This window comes from Aythya ferina, assembly GCF_964211825.1.
Source record: "Aythya ferina genome assembly, chromosome: 1".
Lineage (NCBI taxonomy): Eukaryota > Metazoa > Chordata > Aves > Anseriformes > Anatidae > Aythya > Aythya ferina.
Genome location: NC_140296.1, coordinates 13,521,786 through 13,542,661, shown reverse-complemented (window position 1 = coordinate 13,542,661; position 20,876 = coordinate 13,521,786). Strand labels below are relative to the sequence as shown.

Below are 20,876 nucleotides of genomic sequence, written 5' to 3'. Positions count from 1 at the left end.
TTAAAATTCACCATGCTTTCCTATACTTTTAATGGTTGCAATAAATTCTCAAGAGCAGGAAAATGAGTTAAACTGTGTTATATTTAAAATGACAGTGTGAATCTACTCATATCAAGTTCATCAGTTCTAATTCACTTATGCCTGGTCAGACTACACTGTCTCATTCATTACTATGGCTTCCTAGTCTTATGATTCTCAATTAGTTAGGTAGGCAGGTAAAATGTCTGACATCCAGCAATGAACTATGTGCTTCCAAATATATTTGCACAGCCACACACTGCACTTTAGCAGACTCTTCATGTTGACCTACTAATAAAACATAGTCTGAGGTTGAGAATGAAGACTCAATTCAAAAATTAATTAAACTGAACTACATGATCATAAGTCATTCAACTATTATATGATGAAGCACACCCATTAATAGACAACCACAGACATTTACTCCATCTTATTTCCATCTGCAGATGTATTTGTGATAAATTTAAACTGAGTATCCATCATTCATCTGGAAAATGAATATCAGATACAAAAGAATCATACTTACAGCTGCTACACTGCACCAGTTTGTGTCACAATGGGCTTTTAATGAGCAGACCACTTTTTACCTTCAACTTTATCATTAGTATACATTTGTATTCATTTGAATATAATAATAAAACATGCACTGAGTTACATAAGCCACTTAAGATTATTTAGGAACAAACATTTACTGCTTAACCAATTGCATTAGCCTTGATCTTTAATTTTACTTTCATGAGAACTTGCCTGTTAATTCAGACTCCTATAATAAACCCAACATATTCTAGAACCAGACCAAGCCACACTGAAATACCTGGAAGGTTAGAAGTGCAATTTAGACGTAGTGTCTGATTCTTGTTTCCAGAGTTTTCCAGAATCGATCAAATACTATTAAAAATGAGTCATAAACTATCTTAAGAAGTTATTCAGCATGCTCAGGTCCCAAGAATACCACAGTGATTATTTTAAAACATATACAAGGGGTGGTGAACACTTTCAAGACAGTATCTTCTACAAAACCACGGTGAGAAACCTAATAGTAACATCCAGAAAACTGGATCTCTCTTTTTATTAATCTATGTTCTATTGGCAAGGGTGTTCAAGATGAATTACTGGCAAAAGCTTCTATGTTTGATCTTACTTTTATAAACTAATAACTGCAAGCAATAACGCTCATAAACATATTCCCCAAATAGTTTGGTTTAAATATCCACTACCTCAGCTCTCCTACTGGCTGTCCAGATGTTGTCCTTCAAAACAGAGATGATCTCCACAAAATTTTTCTTGTATGTTTGAAATTTGATGATGCTCAGGAGCAGAACTGAATCGACAAATGTTAGGACTCCTTTTCAGTAATCTCTGGAACAGAAAAAAAAATATATAGTGTTAGCTAACTGTATGTGTAGACCTATATTTGGACCCTTAAATCACTCAATCCTTGTATTTGGAGATCAATTTCTTTAACTCTCATGTATCACTCCCTGTGTGTTACATGACATGGCAGCATTGGTTGGCTATATGAACTAAATCTGAGACACCTTTCTTGTTTCGGAATGGCTACAGGATATGCAAATGGTTTGCTATATGCTGTTATGAAAAAAGTGCTTTTTCTCCAACCTTCTCTTCCCTCCCACATGAAAGAAACAGTAACAAAGAATTCTTTTTGCTACCATATAAGGAAATGATAGTACTGAAAAGAATGAAAAAATAAGTTTCAATTTTACACTAATTTGCCTGTTAAGCTTAATAATCTTTGTTGGTGAATTTTAAACTACTTCATGTACATTTTTCTAATTATGATTTTCCATATTATTTTAATAATAAAAAGCTGCCTTTTCCAGATAACATACAATTAAGATAGTCATTGATAACTTTGTTTTCAAATGAGTCATTTGAAATGATGCTACAGACATATGTCTCAATTTAGCTTAAGCCCCTAAAAAAAAACAAACACCTCAGATAGCCATTCATTAAGTTAAATTGACACAACACTTTTAGTAAATTTGTACAATTGCTAGCATCTTCAATTACAAAAGATAAAATAAATAAATAATCCCACTGTTGTGACAGTATGTGAGCTTCTGGGTTAGTTAACTTTCACATGAAGGCTGAACACCTTCTTTTTTGAACACCTTTGAACACATTTTTTTTTTTTTTTTTTTAGTTTTTAGTTTTTCTTGTGCCTAACCTAATTTATGTACTCAGTTGCTTGACTCCTTGGCTTCCTGTTCCAAGTTATTCTTTACATAAGTTATTTTCCTGGAAGTCAGTCAGCACCTGGGAACTATGTCTATTAAATAATTTTAGGTCTAATCATAAATACATACATACATTTATACAAACATGCCAGTTACTTGTCTTAGTCAGAGCTGTTTATGTTATTGTTAGGGTGTATAATACATTATACATATATTATATATACTATATATATATATACTATATGTATATATATAATATATATATATTATATATATATTATATATATATATAGTATATATATATTATATATATAATAGGTGTATAATACATTATACACCTGAAGTTCTGTCAAAGGCTTTGTGGTAGAACTAACTAGCGATTTCATAGCTAACGCACTTGAGTATTATGAAAAATTTCCTTATTGTATTGGTATTGAAGTCTGAATTGAAAAATTTACTTAGACCTTGCTTTTGGTGAGGCACTGAATTCAGGGACTGAACAGTAGTTTTGAGTTGTATTGAATATTTAAAAAGGAAAACAAAACAAAACAAACCAACCAACCAACCAAACAAACAAAAAACAGTACAAGAGAGAAAATCTGATGCTTTTCTCATTAACTTTTTGTAGACCACGCTAGTGGATAAGAATTTGCTTAAGTGATGTTACGGCTGAATCCCATACTGCCTGAATGATTCAAAGCCATATCTGCAGTCCAATAACCAATTAGATATGTAAGGTAGTAGGAGGGCAGACTACTCACTCTTCTTTGAGGCTTAGCACAAAACTTGACAAGAGTCAAGTTTTATAAAGATTATGAAGAGGGAGATTAAGTGATGAAGCCACCATGTGGGAAGAGAGAGAATTATATCTCACTTCCAATTCTCTTACAGTATTTTTATGTTTTTAATCATTGCACCATAAAAAGTAAATCCAGATGAAAGATGCATTTGAAAACCAGTGAAGAATTAGCAAGTTGTGAGCATGCTAGCCACAAGGAAGAAATCATTGAGTCCTAGTGGAGGACTCAAGATATAGAGAACTAGCCATTCTTCCGACTGAAGCTAACATTTGCATCCAGATGGTGTTGGAAAATTGCATTTAACAACATAAAAGGGGTAGATATGAGGAGAGTATGCATGGCAGTTTCAACTTACTCCTTCTAATAGTGTTCTTTCCTTTATTTTTTGTAATAAGATGAACTGTGATAATAAGAATTCTTCAAGACAGAATTTTAATTACACAATTAAAAAAAAAAAAAAAAAAAAAAAAAAAAAACTTTACACATTAGGTATTTTGTTTGTTTGTTTGTTTGTTTGTTTTCCATGAAAATATCTTAAGCATAACAATTCCTCTCCTTCATAGCATATTTTGGAATTAATTCCTAGATGTTAGGAATTAATTCCTAGATGTTATTAAGCTGATCAGTCATTTGCCTGGAGGTTTTCCAGCCACACGTGGGGAAGGAAAACGCTGCCCTTAAGAATCACATTATCCTATGGTGTTTTATATACTTTATATATATAAATGTATTCATGTATGTATGTATATATATATACATATATATACATACACACACATATATATATATACATGTGTATATATATATGTATATACACCTATATATATATATAGGTAGTGGAATGTAGAAACATTCCAAAAGACAGACATTCTCTGTTGAAATAATGCCAAATCTCTTCTTTTAGGTTCAATAAGCACTTATCTCTTCTATTTTTCTGAGTTTCTTTCTCTTACATAAACTACACAGGTATTCAAGATCTCCATGTGTATGTGTATCATATATGCTATTACTGCATGTTCATGCACAGTTATATGTCTAGATATTAACATTTTTCATTTTTAGACTGATTTAACCTGAAAGAACAGAAATAATTCAGCTGTTTTGCTTTTACAATAATAATAAATCTTTGTGTAGTATTTTTGGCTTTGAACTGAATGACACAAAAATCATTGTGCAAAAAAGGTTACACAATGTCATGGAAGTACAATGCATTAAAAGGAAAAGGAAAATGACCACAATTTACTCAAACTTCTTATTATATATAAACATCTGCAGATCACTGAATTCCACAGAAGGTGGGCTAGCCATCAGGTTTCAGTAACTGGAAGAAACAGTAAATCACAGCTTTTACTTTTACAGCCCATTACACCCAAAGGTCTCAAACCTTTCTTTGGATATTTGCAATCCTTAGAGTACTCCAGCTGTAGAGTTTTATACTTTTCCACATTCTGTGACTAATAGATGCTATAATATACACTGAACAGGAAATTAGAGTAGAAGAGAGGTGTAAAATAACCCCCAAAAAGGTTATGCAGGAAGGCTGTGAAGAATAGCTCACAGTCTAGCAGTGATCCTCAGACAAAACAGATTACATGACCATTAATGACTTAAGAATCTGAATTTTTATATGTTACAAAGGGGAAGCAGTGTTAAAGTCACTAAATATTGTGGAAGGGAAAGGTAGGAGAGGAAAATGTAGAGGTAACAGATCTGGGGAGACATTTGATTAAGGCCTGCTGTAGTTAGCTAGAAAAAAATAGCTTAAGAAACATACTGTTCTTTCTCCTGCTTTTTACTTCTTACAGGAAACTGATTCCCTTTCAACGTTTCATTCCAAGTAGAATCACAATACCCTTCATTTTTCCTTCACATATTCTGGCAACTGACTTGCCCTTCTGCATTTATTAAACAAATCTACTGCTTCTGATGCAGTGCTGTGCAGAAAAAAAAATAGTTACCTTTTGCTCACTTGCCTATTCAGTACTTTGCTTCTTGAAGTGGTTAAATCAGATCTTCTTCCTCCCACTTCATTTAGCCTCTTTCTATTGTGTTAAATTGGCTCGCGGATACTTGTTAATTTGAAAATGTGTCAGGCAACATCAGCTGTGTGGAAGAAAGGCTTCTCTAAGAAATGTAACGCTTCCCATATCGTACTAGACGAAATGCCAGGAATCATTAGACAGTCGAAGCAGGTCTCACTGTGTCTCTACTACAGGTGAAAGGTACTCCATATCCTGGTTCCTGCTGCGCAACTAGGTTATGCAGTGACTGCAAGATAGGCAACACCATCTTCAGCAAACACAGTTTCCATTGAAATCAAAGACAGCTGTGTTCCTAAATGCCCTCTGGGATATCTTGTACTGTAGGTTGAATTGAAGAATATGTTTGCTCATATAATATATACATATATATATATATATATATATATATAATAGCATTTCCACTGTGTATGTTTCGAGACTGCCTTTGAGTTCTTAGTGCAATATTTTCCATTTAACATCTTTCCTTCTGCTTTTTTGCTTTCATCTGTTTCTAGTACCGAACAGTCTTCAGAGGTGAAGATTAAAAGGTAATATGAGAAGAGACACAGAGGGTAGCTGTACCAGGAAATCTTAATGGCAAGAAATTGCTCCTCAGGTTCCTCACCAAGTGTACAGGTTGTTACAAAGGCTGTCACATTTCAGCCCAAGCATTTTAAAAGACCAGATGCTTTACAACAGAGCTTCAACATTTAAAATTATTTCTCGAGATAGTAATTTATTTTTTTTCCCTTCTCATATTATACTTCAATTTCTGCTTTCAATTTATCCATATAGGTATCAAGGATATAATACCTACTTTCATCAAACTTAACAGAGTATTTCTACTGATTTATTTGGAAGTGTGAAACCACTTCTGTATTTGTGTGCTGGATGTTACTTTGGTAAGCTCACGAAAAGCTGAGCACAATTCCAAACTTAAATGCATAAGAAAAAGAAATTATTTAACTTAGAAACAAAAACCCACATCCTGCAGTGGTGAGAATTTGTTATCTACAGTTACAAGCAGGCACAAGAGAATAATATATATCACATACTAAGTGGCAGGTTATGATCCTCAAAGCGACTTTTTAGCCTGCTAACTGTAGTTAAAAGACTCAATATATAGGAGCTATATATGTATATATATGTATATATATATATTAAATCTGTGACTCTAAGAATTTCATTCAAATATTTGCATATTCCTTAAAACACAATAATGTCAAAAATTAATTTCTTAATAACTTTTTAGTCTGGTAGACAGAGGCAGATAGTGTTATGCAAGTCTTTTAATATATAGCAACAGGTCCATCTCTAAATTTAAAGTATGTGTTGATGTTCACAAGCCATGAGAATTTTGCATCTTTTTTTCAGTGTCTCCTAAATCTTAACTAAGAATGCATGGCATGTAGTTTTCATTTCTGAGACCTGTTTTCAGTTAAGTCATGTTATCAAACTCACAGCAGTAACCATATTATTCTCTCTCTCCCTCTCTCCTTTTTTTTTTTTTTTTTTTTTTTTTTTTTTTCCAGAATGTTCTCTATTCCTTTCCTTTCAGTTCAGGAAAAAGTTCAGCATCCTCCTGAATAAAGATTTAAGGAAGAGCTCTCTTAAATACATGAGTTCTCTCTCTTAATATGTGTGTTCTGTGTTTTGTTGGAGACTAGAAGTTTAAGAGCAGAATAAATATAAATTCAGTCATAAAGATGCATTGGGTTTATGTGACAAGGTTTTGGTAGCAGGAGGGCTGCAGGGGTGGCTTCTGTGAGCAGAGCCCAGCAGCTGCCCCATGTCAGATAAGAGCCAGCTCCAACCTGCTCCAAAAGGGACCCGCTACTGGCCAGAGCTGAGTCATGAGTGATGCTGGGTGGGCCTCTAGGAGAGCAGATTAAAGAAAGGGGAAATCTGCTGTGCTACAGCAGCTGGAAGAGAGGGGTGAGAGCTGAAAGAGAACCATCCATGCAGCCCCCAAGGTGAGTGCAGGAGGAGGGCAGGAGGTGCTCCAGGCACAAGGCAGCACAAGATCCCCTGCAGCCCATGGAGAGGCCCCTGGTGGAGCAGGCTGTCCCCCTGCAGCCCATGGGTCCCACATGCAGCAGATCTCCACACTGCAGACCATGGAGGAGCCCCTGGTGGAGCAGGTGGATGTGGCCTGGAGGAGGCTGCGGCCCATGGAGAGCCCCGGCAGGAGCAGGCCCTGGGCCGGAGCTGCAGCCCGTGGAGGGGAGCCCACGCAGGAGCAGGGACCTGGGGGAAGCTGCTCCCTGTGGGGAACCCATGTTGGAGCAGTTTGCTCCTGGGGGATGCACCCCGTGGTACGGAGCCCTGTGGGAGCAGTTCTTGAAGAGCTGCAGCCTGTGGGCAGTCCCCGCAGGCTCAGTTCGGGAAGGACAGCATCCCGTGGGAGGGACCCCACGTGGAGCGGGGCAGAGAGTGACAGTGAAGGAGTAGTGGAGATAAAGCACCATGGACTGGCCGCAGACCCCATTCCCTGTTTCCCTGCACTGCTTGGGGGAGGAGGTAGAAGGGGGTGGATGGAGGTGAATTGGTTTTCATTTCTTACTGCTCTGGTGTGTTAGTGATAGGCAATAAATTACATTAATATCCCTATCCTGAGTCCATTGTGCCTGTTCCAGTGATTGGTAAGTGATCTCCCTGTCCTTATCTCAGCTCTTGAGCCCTTTTCCAACGGATCTTCTCCTCTTGTTCCTTTGAGGAGGGGAGAGGGAGTGAGAGAGATGTGTGGCGGAGTTTGGCTAGTCATCAGTGTGAAACCACCAAAAATGATCAAGTTAAACTCTTAAATATTATCAAGATCAAACATTTTGGGATAGTTAATTCTTTACATCACCAGTTTTTCTATTTTCTTACATATGACAGAAACATTTCAAGTCAGGTGCTGTTAAAGAGCTGACACACATAATAGAAGCATTGTGCCAGGGAACAGAAAGCTCTACCTCTCTTCTAGAACACTGAAATACAAGAGATCCTAATTCAGCTGTCAGAGGCAGGAATAACAACCTCTGTGGTAGAAAGGTACAGTGACCTGCCCTGCCACAGAATCCAAATATCCAGCTGCAGTGAAATCCAATAAGTGGTTTGGCCAACTTGTTTACTCACTGTTCCCTTGGCATTCTGGCTTTCTGTAGCTCCTCTACTTTTGACATACATTCCAAATGTTGCAGGAACATTAGGGATGATCCCAGAATAGTCTTTCTTTCCCCCTGCATTATAGCAACAGTAATAATGGTGATTGTAACATCTCTAACACCTAGAACTGGTGTTTTCTGTAGGGTATCACAAGTTTTGCACAGTAGAAATAAATGTCCTTTTACCAGAAGAAAAGACAGAGAGATGAACTGGTAAAGAGAAATGTCACCTGTGCCCATTGTCAATAGAAATCAAGATTATAAAGATCATTTCCAGTAGAGTTCAACAATGGGAGAACCCAATTGCTGAGGTGCAGGTTTTCACAGAGCAAAATTCTACAGCAGGAGCTAATTCCTAGCTTAACAGATGAAACTTTGGGGTCACATACTCAGCTTCAAAAGATTATCTGTCTAGTGGTCTAATGTTTGTAGGTGATGTAATACTTGGCTTCTGTTTCTTGATTCTCTGTCAGAAGCAGAGAAGCCCATGGAAGCTGAATTACATCACTCTGTGCACTTCAGTTTGAGATTTTTTAGTCTCCCAAATCATAACTAATACTATAACTTTGCTAAATAACTAAGCTTTAGTTATATAACTTTGCTTTATAACTAAAACTTCGAGGTTTTTTTTGGTTGTTTGTTTGTTTTTTGCATATTATCTTGGCATAGTCTAATCTTCCCTAAGTGTACTGTCATGATGCAACTACATTTGCTCCAACACAGGCACTCAAAACATAGTCACATTGATCAGAGAAGGAAACTCTGAGCGAGTTTGTTGACTGATATCAAACTTCAGTCCAACTGGATCTTCATGTTCACAGACAAGGGCATATTGCTGTACCTTGCTACCAGAGATGTTGTTTCTCCTGGCACTGCTACTACTGTCACTGTCAGTAAAATAATAGCTTTTGGAAACCAGCACACTGTCATTGCTGGTTGCCAATGCAAGTAATCATCTCATGATGAACTCCTCTGAGCTCAACTTCTGTTACATCTGTTTGCTTGGATTCTTTTTAATTGTGGCAAAATACTTACTTTTAAGTCTAATTAACGCGATGATTTCTTTCACCTTTGTAACCACAGATGATTTTTCACAGATGTATGTCACTTTTCTAGGAGAGATAGGATTATAACTAATTCCTTTTTTTTGTGTTGTTGTTTTGACTCATAAGGTACCCAACAGTGTGGATCAGTGTGCAGTGAAGACTGACTGAAACTTGTTTATCAGAAGTCCTGGAGAACAGCCACAGTCTAACAAACTGAGTGTAAGTTTCAGATGGGTTATTTCCATCTGTTCTTGTTTGTAATATTTCCAGAATGTGTAACTTAATACTGATATGGCTGAGTAAATGTCTTGTTCTATAACACAAGAAATCATGACAATTTTTACAAACATTTGCAATCAACAGACCTTGTGAGTGCTATGATTTTCTATTTGCAGATAGGGAAATCAAGGAACAGTACTTTTCAAGACAACATTAAAAACATACATGCTTGAAATCACCTGGGGTTTTAAGATGTTGACTTTGAAACGCTTTAATGCTATTCTGATTTTCCAGTATGTCAAGCACCTGTAGCTCTTACTGCCTTTAACTGCTGTTCTCTGTGTTGAGCACCTCTCAGAACAAAACTCTGTGGTAGGCCACAAAATGAAGACACCCAAACTTTGTGCACCTGCTTGTACATTTGGACCTCCTAAGTGATTTGAGCAAAGTCAAACAGTGAGTCACTGTCTAAACAGTAAAAGAAATTAAGTCTCCTGCTTGCCGCTGCACTTTACTCTGGGAACATGCTGCTTCTCAGGTAGCAGAGTTCCTTCAATTAGAGAAGAGTGGTCTATTAAAGCTGCAAGGAAAATAGCATTGCTGAGTATGTCACTACAAGAAAACAGGTAATGCAGGAATAAAGATCAGACAATACAAGGTGCTTGTAACTAACAAACAGCAAGGCCAAATGTAACTGAAGTGTCTTCTAGTCCAGAGGAAGTTGCTGAGAAGTAGCATTTGAACTGCAGAGGTAAGAGAGTTCAGCTGCTAAAGAGTGTCCACTGTGGCTTTGCTATGTCATTCACAGCACTTTCTCCTCAAGCCATGGTATGAGTAAAGTAAACTGGGAACTGAAACATAGATGCCACAGTTCTGTGAATGTTAAATATAGGTGGAATAAATGAGATAAAAATCACAGACATGTTAGGGCCAGACAACTAAAAATTTAAGGAAGATCAGGAGAATGCATTTCCTTGTTTATTAAGTGGAGGCTCAGGAGGCAGATACATGCTTTAAATATTTTAAGCATAGTAAAATTCCTTGCTAAAAATACCATTTTAGTGAAAGTCATGCCGAAATTGTGATAGACAAAATGTGCTGTTTTGGAACAGATCCCACGTTTAAAACTACTGAAGGATGAATACCAAAGACATTCATTATCGTAAAAAAATGTTACTGCAACACACATGACTGCACCAAGACTAATCCTATATAGGTTGCAGATAGGGCAACTGTCTATGGATGTATGGACTGGATGAGCAGTGAGGTGGACTGAAAACTGGCTGAATAACCAGGCCCAGAAAGTGGTGATCAATGACACAAAGTCAGGCTGGAGGCCAGAAACTAGCAGTATACCCCAAGGGTTAATACTGTGTACCACGCTGTTCAACACCTTCATTAATGATGTGGATGACGGGGAAGAATAAGTTTGCAGATGACACAAAACTTGAAAGAGTTGCTGATACAACAGGGGGTCATGTTGTGATCCAGGTGGACCCAGAGTGGCAGAAGAAATAGGTTGACAGAAATTTTATGAAGTTAAACAAAAGTAAAAAGTCCTGTACCTAGGGAGGACAACCCCAGGGACCAGTACATGCCAGGGTCCACACAGGTGGTCCTGGGTGGACTACTGGTTTGGCAGAGTTTTCAGATTGAATGTGAGCCAGTTATGTGTCCTTGCTGCTAAGAAGGCTAATGGTATCCTGGGCTGCAGCTGGCAAAGTACTGGAAGCAGTTCAAGGAAGGTGATTCTTCCCCTCTACTTACCTGTTGGTAGTAAGGCTCTACCTAGAACACTATGTCCAGTTCTGGGCTTCCCAGTACGAGAGAGACATGGAAATACTGAAGAGTCCAATGAATGGCCATGTAGAGAATGAAGAGACTGGAACACTTCCAGTAGGAAAGGCTGAGAAAGCTAGGGCTGGAGAAGAGGAGGCTTGGTGGTGGTGGGGGGGGGACACACCTCTTATCAATGCCTATAAATACCTGAAGGGAGGATGCAAAGAGGCTGGAGCCAGGCTCTTTTCAGTGGTGTCCATTGACAGGACAAAAGGCAATAGAAACAAACTGGAACACGCAAGGTTTTGTCTGAATATCAGGATACACGTATTTACAGTGAGGGTGACTAAGCACTCACACAGGTTGCCCAGATAAGTTGTGGAGTCCCAGTGCAAGGTGCTCTGGGTGTTCCTTTCTAACCTTTACCATTCTGTGATGATGTGTTTATTTATTTGGAAATAGCACATGCATTATTGTTTTCTCCAAATCTATATATTCACAAAATCACTAAATCATAGAATCATTGAATATCCTGAGTGTGAAGGGACCCACAAAGATCATCAAGTCCAACTTTTGGTTCTACACAGGACTATCTAAATATAAACTACATCTGAGAGCATTGTACAAATGCTTTTTAACTACATCAGCCGTGGTGCCATGACCACATCCCTTGGGAGCTTGTTTCAGTGCCTGATGGTCTTCTCAGAGAAAAGCCTTTTCCAATTCAAAATCAACAAAATAGCAAAATCTTTCAGTTTCAAACCAATACCTGTATTACCAGTCAAAAGAAGAAAGTGCCAGGTATGTTTTTGTAGCTTCCCTACAGTTAACATAAGCAAAGTAGGAAATGATTTACATTAGAAACTAGGTCACCACAAAAAGATGAGATAAGTGTATCAAACCATTAGTCGAGTTTCCTATGAGTAGCTACATAGAGGTCACAGAGTTTACTGTGGGTAGTTGAGTCTGTATTGAACATCTCTAACACACATGAGCTTTGAAGAAATTCAAAAGACCTGCTCTGGGTCCCTGTGCCATCAGGGGCTGGAGAGTCTGCACTCCTGGAGTGGAAATTCCCATTTTATGTCCTTGAAAAGAAGTTTGATATGGAATTACAAAACCATAGAATGGTTTGAGTTGGAAGGGACCTTAAAGATCACCTTGTTGCAAATCCCCTGCCATGGGCAGGAACATCTCCACTAAATGAAGTTACCCAAAGGCCCACCCAACCTGGCCTTGAACACCTCCAGGCATCCATGACTTCCCTGGACAATCTCTTCCAGTGCTTTGCCACCCTGACAGTAATTAATTTCTACATAATACCTAATCTAAATCTACCCTCTTATATTTTAAAACCTGTCCCCAACAAAGAGTCCCCCCCCCATCTTTCCTGTAGGCCACCTTTAAGTACTGGAAGGCAACTGTAAGATCTCCCTGGAGCCTTCTCTTGTCTAAACAGCACCAGCTTTATTAGCCCTTTTTCATAGGACAGGTCATCTAGCTCTGTCATCTTCGTGGCCCTCCTCTGGACCCATTCTAACAGTTCTTATGCTGGGTGTCCCAGAGCTGGACACAGTACTCCAGGTGGGGTCTCAGAGAGCATATTAGAAGGGGTGAATCACATCCCTCGACCTGCTAGATTCGCTTCTTTCTAGATTCGCAGCCCAGAATATGCTTGGCTTTTATTAAAACCACACTGTAAAGCAAACATACATACAGAAAAGGAGGATGGCCAGGGCATTTACATCAAAACTACAGTAGTGCTTTGAATCAAAATGCTAGTGTTCCCTTTTCCCCGCCTTTCTCTTCTCCTTTGCTTTTCCCCTGTGGCTTCTATTTTTCCCTTCTGCTCTCCTCTCCTGGCCAGAGGACCTCTTGTGATTGATTGAGATTTCCCAGAGAGAATTATCTCCTGAGTAGCTGCTAACATGGAACACTATATCATGTTTAACAATTATCATCAATATTTATAACACTTTTATGTACAACAAGTTGAGTCACATTATCAGACAGAAATGAAACCTACAGTAGATTCATTATAAAAATTGCAAAGCAGCAGCAGGAGGTCATCTGCTTAAAATTCGAGTTGAGTCTCTCTTGAAAGGAATTGCCTCTTTAACCAGTTTCTCCTTTTTGAATGACAGACTAGCTGGCTTTTTAAAATGTCATCCTGTTACTCTGGATACATGAATATAAAACTTTCCAAATTTTTATTTTGACTTTGATAAGGAAAGAGAATGGAGAAACAAGTTAGAGTTATTTTTTGAACATCTAAGGTATTTGATTATTGGGAAAACTTGGGAAGTTTTCTAGAAATGAGTTTTCAATGTGAATGGTAAAGAAAATCCTGTAGAAAGAACAGACATAATTATACGTAAGGAATCATACAGGTGTAGAAATACATTTCTACAACTAATATAGATATTTGCAGCATATTAATTTATGCATGTAAAACTTGAATGCATGTGACTCTTACACAAAATTGCCAAAAGCTACCTTAGCAAGTTAGTTTTGCTTATATGCATAATTGTCCCAAACATCTTTTAAAGTATTGACTCCTCGTCATTACATAGGATGAGCACATCCCATGTTTTCTATAAGTGAAGAAGCAATCCTGTGTTGTGACGGATGAAAATGATTTGATTTATGTTGACTATGCATAATAACATAGTTACAAAGTGATCAGATGTAGAAGTTTGTTCAGGTGTGTGCCTACACAGGCAGAAAACTAAAAATGTCCAATAAGTATTTCTCAACTGAAAATTAGTACTAGTAAAAAAAGGAGAAAAGGTATAATGAAGGATTTTCTGCACAAGTCTTTCTACAAATCCAAGGATAACCACTCCTCAACAGTTCTTGAGAAAACATCTCAACTAAACAAATTGTTCCATCTAAGCATTGCTTTTATTTATTTTTTTAATACAATCACTTATTTTAATGAACATAGTAGATATAATCACTATCCAAAAAGATATTATTATATGAAATTCCAATATTGCAGCAAACAAGATGTAGGCCAAAATACCACAGAGGTTTAAAAGTATCTAACAAAAGCAGTGGGTGGAGTAGATGAATGATCCCATGTTCACAGAGGGATGACCCTTTCCTTGTCTTCAGATGATATTTTAGTTATGGATTTTAGCAAATAGTAGAAATTTTATATGCACTTGTGAAATTAATGCTAAAAGTGGTTTATAATTTCAAATACATTCTAAAAAGGGAAATGATTTTGGTATCCCTTAAAAACAATCTAAATTTTAAGGTAGTCTCTTCTATTAACTCTTTCCAAATTAACATCTTTTCATTAGACTGGAGATGAAGCTGTAGAAGGACTGTTGTTGGATGGCATATAAGAGAAAGCAGCATTAATACTTGGAAAAAAGTACGATTTACTCAAAATTACGTAAATCTATATTAGATTACTTACTGTGACCTTTGTGAAGAATTACTTTTCTCCTTCCCCTTCCCCTTCCCCTTCCCCTTCCCCTTCCCCTTCCCCTTCCCCTTCCCCTTCCCCTTCCCCTTCCCCTTCCCCTTCCCCTTCCCCTTCCCCTTCCCCTTCCCCTTCCCCTTCCCCTTCCCCTTCCCCTTCCCCTTCCCCTTCCCCTTCCCCTTCCCCTTCCCCTTCCCCTTCCCCTTCCCCTTCCCCTCCAAACATAAAAACTACCAGATTCAGGACATGTAGCTTGTTTTGACCAAGCCAGTTCTAATTTGAAACCAGGTTTGTATTGTCTTGTTACATCTATTGATCTTTTTTCAGTCTGTCAATTGCCACATCAAATTCTCTGAATTCATAACACCTCATTTCTTAGATTCGTTGTGGTGAATAAAATACAAATAGTAGCATACAATTCTTTCTCTTTTACATTTAAATATACACCATACATATCCTTTATCTGCTTTCTTCTCTTTCAGAATATCGTGACGTTATTTGATTTAAAAAAAATAATTATCTTAATTAATTACAGGATACTAAGAATATGAGATGAAAATTTACATCACTCTAAATTTTGAATACATCTTTATACATGTATTTAAATGTATAATATTAACACTGTACCCAATTTATTACTTCTTATGCATTTATCTCTTCAGCTGATTTTAAAATTCAAAAGAAAAGTAAAATAAACTAAAATCTCCCAAATCATGACAATAGCAGCCAAAAAAGACAAACCTTGAATTACTTTTTTCTGACATTAACTGAGTTGAAGTGTGGTGTGCATTAAATGCATCATGATATTTTGACAGTCATTCTCAAAACACTTCACAAAAAAAAGTGGTAAGCGTTCAAAAATTTATTTTCCAGTTAACTAAAACAGACATATTTTATTTTTACAGCAGTTTCTGGAAATTAATATATACTTAAAGATAGTGGCAGCATTATATCCTCACAGGTTATATCACCTTTCAACTCCACCGAGGAAACTGGCCGTATGATCATTTTTAATGCTTAAAGGGCACACCTAATTAGACTAAGTTCAATGTATATATGCTCTCAGTTATCTGGAATATAGTTTTTGAGGTTTAAATCAATGCAAAATCTAGTATTTTAGTAGAAAATCACATTTGAATTTAGAAAAATTATAGGATTGTTAAGGAAGCTCTGTTTTACAATTAGGTGAAGTCTTAATAAGCTGTAATACTTATATTTTTCAATTTTCTTCAAACTTCACAAAACTTTGCCTACAGTAGTATATTTGCTGGTTTTTAGGTCAAAGGAACTTGCAAAGAAAATAAAGTAACAGTGTTTAAAAACTGTCAGTTTTGAAAAACTAAATATAGAGCCAATGCATTTCTGTAGCAATGTTAAAAATGTATAACAAATCATGCATATTTCTTGCTTACTGTTATAGAGAGATCAACTTATTTATATACCTATTCTCTCTCTCTTTCTCTACAACTTGTAATAAAATGAATGTACTATTCCTTTATTTATACTGCACAAGTTTCTGTAGAGTCAACTAATGAACTGATTCCTCAGCAATTTTAATTCCTTTTAATGTTTTCAGAAATAACCTAGAATTCTACTGGAATATGTGTTTTTAGATAAAGGAAAAGCTTTTTTTGAGGAAAAGCTTGAGGATATTCTTATAAACTTAATGACGACATTGCAAAATGATGCACATTTCACACATGATGGTGGTATTTAGTCTCTTCAGACTTGAAGACCTGTTGTATTGATATCTGCTGATTTCTACTAATTCCTAAATGGAAGCTGAACAGCTTTAAGAAGATGACGTTAGTCCTGATTTGAGCAGGAGATTGGAATAGATGACCTCCCTTTAAACATATTTTTTTTTCACACAACTCTGTGATATATGTCCCTGTGTCTCCCTTCCATAATTGTAAATGCTTTTTTTACTTTGAACTTTACTTTAAACAACTAGTTTGTTGAGCCAACAGCTTTTACTGGGTTTCTGAGTAAATAACACATCAACCATAATCTTGTGTAAGAATTAGGCAAGAAAATAATATATTTCTTCTAAAAATAATGTTAGATATGTTAAATTGCACATTAAACTGTATGTAGCTAGGAGCTTCGTAGCAGTCAGGAGCATGTATCTTCACACACAGCCAATTTGCATTAGCATGTTTAGGGAACAAGTGCTATAGCAGTTCAAGATATATGAGGGAAAAAAATAATAATAAAATCTTGGATCTCAGGTGACTCATTCTTCTACTTTACCAGATATGCTTTCTTTTGTCAACAGTTCTAGATATAATTTGCAAATTCTAATTCATGCTACATCACACCAAAGTGAATAGGGATATATCAGCAATTACTTGTCTTTGAATGATAAAGCACAGATCAGTTGAAATTGGTTTATTTTTTTAAAAAACGTGTTCTGTAGACCACTGACTGGAATTCCCTAGAATTAATTGTAAAAGGAGCCAGACAATGCAACTCAGAAAATAATAATAATAATAATAATAATAATAATAATTCATAAAAATACTTTGTTAACTTTTTAAATTCAGGAGAAATACAAGGACATCAGCTTCCATACTTAGTATATTCCATATTTAGTGCACATATCTCCAGTACATCTGTACACTTCATTTTATGTTTAATGTAGGTGGAAAGATTCCTTCAGCTTATGGTGAAAAATATGACAGTCTGACTTTTTTTTTTTTTTTTTAATTACAAACTCTGATGTGTTTAATAGCACAAATCTGGCTTCCAACTTGACAGTTCTCTTTCTTAGAATCAATGGTTAGACTCCAGGGCACCAGCTTGGTCATCAAAATCAATATTAGAAAAAATATAGCTTGTCAAGACCTCTTGGCCCCTTATTGATTCAAATAGGGTACTGCAGAGAATTTAATAATGATGTTACTGCTGTCGGCCAACAAAAAGAAGCTTCTTTCATTGATTTCGGTAGAGGCAGATGAATAACACAAAAATACAATTACCCTAGACACAGTAGTAAGACCTGTTACAGAGCTTCCAAAGAGGGAATTTTAGAGGTGTGTTGGTTAGGTGGAACGACTTTCAGACAAACTAAATTGGATTCATGTTTGCAAGAACATAACTTCCTGAATCTGAATGAAGAGTGGTACTTTTACATCCCCTTGAAACTGTATGCTTCGTTGCACCACCCTAAGTAGAAAGATTACACTTTTTTTTTTTTTTTTTTTTCTCAGCAAACATTTCTGCATTGTCTTTTGCAATACCTCCTCTTTAAATTGAAAATGTCAGGTATCATTCCAATATTGTAGTTTTAAACTAATAACCCCCGTCATTTACTCCTACACACTGGGAAATTTCAACTATGATTTTGAACCTTTTGTAAATAATGAAATGTTTTACAGAGTCTGGGAAGGTCTGAACTTTTCATTATGTTTAGTTGTTGGAAAACTGCGTAGAAAGAAATTACCCAATGTCAGCTGTATGAGGGTACTTGTAAGAAAACAGAAATGCCTCTTAGTTTTTATTTATTTGTTTGTTTGTTTGTTTGTTTGTTTTTAAGATAATAGGTTAAAAGGAGTTAGTTAATGGAAACACCTATTCTTGCTATTCTCTGTTACTCTGCTCTTCTCTCAGATAATGTTTTCCTCCAGATTCATTTCCCTCATACTATGACATATTAAACTTTATAAACTAGTAAATAGTTTGCTAATATTTTAATGATTAATATAATTCTTTAATTTAGAACTTGCAAGAATTCAAAAGGAAAGCATAAATTGTACTATAAAAGTAATGTAAAATAAACATATTTGCTGAAGGCCTGTTATGGCTGAAGAAAAATTCTGCAGCAAAAGAAGGTTAAGGACAGAAGTAGAGGAAAAAGCACAGAATTTTAACATTTCTTTTTCCAAGAGGCAAAATTCTTCCATCTCAGAAACAAACTTTGTGCAATCAATTTTTCTCTCTTTACAAAAATATACATAAATAAGTAGACAGACAGCCGCATATTTATATCAGTGCCATAGTGGACAAAATGCAATATCACTATTTCCCACCTACTGATTCTGTTCTGCATCTCTTAAAGCTGAAAACCTCTAAAATGATGCATTTTCCCTTATCTTCTGCAGACACTGCAACACTGACAACAGCAGAAGTTAAGGCCTAGAAAACAGTACAAAAAGTTCCCCAGTACAACAAAAGACAGGGATCTCCTGGAAAGAGTCCAGTCCACAAAGATGATATGGGGCCTGGAGCATCTTCCTTATGAGGAAATTCCAAGAGACCTGGGTCTGTTCAGCCTGGACAAAAGAAGGCTGAGAGGGGATCTCATCAATGTTTATAAATACCTGAGGTATGGGAGACACAGGGATTTGGCCAACCTCTTTTCAGTGGTTTACGGGGATAGGACAAAGAGTAACGGCCACAAGATAGGGCGCAGGAAGTTCCGCACTACCATGCAAAAGAACTTCTTCATGGTGAGGGTGACGGAGCACTGGAACAGGCTGCCCAGGGAGGTTGTGGAGTCTCCTTCTCTGGAGGCCTGTCTGGATGCCTACCTGGGCACCCTGCTTTAAGGAACCTGCTTTGACAGGGGGGTTGGACCCAATGATCTTTTGAGGTCCCTTCCAACCCCTTCAATTCTGTGATTCTATGATTCTAACATATCAACTTCTTTTTGATTTTGATTTCTTTACCTCAAAAATAGATATGACCTGTTACATGCTATAATTGGAGATAGAAAATCTCTATTAAAGTTTTGGACTCTCAAGAGGTACAATTGCATGTACTGAATTTGCTGACAACTCTTTTTGCATATCTCTATTATTATTTTTATTTTGGAACCTTTGTTACATGTATGCAATGACAGTCATCTCCATCATTTTTCTAACTTTGATGATCTTTTACATGTACATGCTCCATTTCATTCAATTAATTCTTTACCATTATTCCTTTGTAAGGATAAAAGGGATTGATGCAGTATATTAATTAATGATATGATGGTCTCTCCTTTTACTGGTAACTTTGAGCATAGAATGGTAATCAAATATAATTCAGGAAGTTGGTTATGTTGAACTTCACATAAAAATTACAGGCTCTTTATTTTTTGACTTTCAGCTCCCTGAAGGAACAGCTATGTAGAATGAGACAAAAGCTTAGTCTAGCCCAATAACCTGTTGGAAAAGAACTCAATAATACAAACTTTGAAATAAGACAAGCCTATTGTGAAATTTTCACAGCCTCCAGGATTCTTTGATGAAGAGATCTGTCACCAGAATTTCTCTTTAAAATTTCCTATGTATTAAAGGCCAAATATACATAAATATTTTTATACTATTATTCATAATAAGGGATGAATGTCTGAAGACAGAGAGGAAATCATTACTCTCCTAAAAATAGATCTTCTGCATTATATCTTCAAAATTTTGCACTTCAAGACTATATAATAGCATGTGAAGATGTCATCTGAATGACAGCAATTGCCTAAGCATTAGTGTTAACATTGAACTCATTTGCACAATCACAGCCCAATTCAGTACATATCCATTACTATTTATCTCCATTCTGAAATTTCACCTGCCTTTTCCGTAGTATGAATAAATCATTAGAACAGATGGTAAAAGCTTACCAATAAAAGGCACTGTCATTCTCAGAGCAACCCACCATGCATAGTCAACGTGCATTCACTAAAACAAAACAGCGTGTCTATGTTTTGGGAATGTATGCTGTTCGAATTGCTGATTATATTATTTTAGCAATTAACCTAAACAGGAACCATTCACTTATTCCACAGAACTAGATCCATTCACTACAGTCTTTAGTTAATTAGAACTGGCTTGTTCTGATTACATTCATTTCTTTGAAGGCTATGCACACACAAACCACACACATCCAATTTCTGTCCTGTGGTAAGAGAACAGGATTCATTGTAGAGGAGCCAGATCTTGAAGATGAAATGTTATTGAAATGTGGTGAGACCATTAAAGATCTCTCTGATGTATGTCTGCTTACAAATGTGTTTAACTGCTGCTCAGACTGGTAATCTTGCAATTGTTAAGACTTCCTGACAGTTTAGCGAAGTCAAGAGTGTAGTAAGGTGGTTTTTTGTTTGTTTGTTTGTTTGTTTTTCTGCAATCCTTCCTACCTGCAAATAATCTGAATTGCTCTATGCCCAGGTGGAGGCTGGTGACAAGTGATGTCCCTCTGGGGTCTGTCTTGAGAGAGGTACTGTTTAATATC

The 20,876-nt window shown here is 36.6% G+C and overlaps 1 protein-coding gene and 1 long non-coding RNA gene across 6 annotated transcripts in view; one reads left to right on the top strand and one right to left on the bottom strand.

Annotated features, from left to right (window-relative positions):
* The window catches only part of CNTN5 (contactin 5), a gene marked incomplete at its 3' end in the record, with an annotated part of 695,558 nt that overhangs the window by 500,938 nt on the left and 173,744 nt on the right, over positions 1 to 20,876 (bottom strand). For 4 of the 5 annotated variants that reach the window (XM_084491417.1, XM_084491418.1, XM_084491416.1 and 1 more), the window contains one exon: positions 1,236 to 1,377. Of the gene's footprint in view, positions 1 to 1,232; positions 1,378 to 20,876 lie in introns of all 5 variants that reach the window. The other variant, XM_084491419.1, reaches the window with a different exon arrangement.
* Positions 6,968 to 18,811, top strand: LOC311420504. The gene is made up of 3 exons (XR_014684346.1): positions 6,968 to 7,010; positions 9,359 to 9,451; positions 18,767 to 18,811. It is a non-coding gene; the product is annotated as an uncharacterized lncRNA (long non-coding RNA).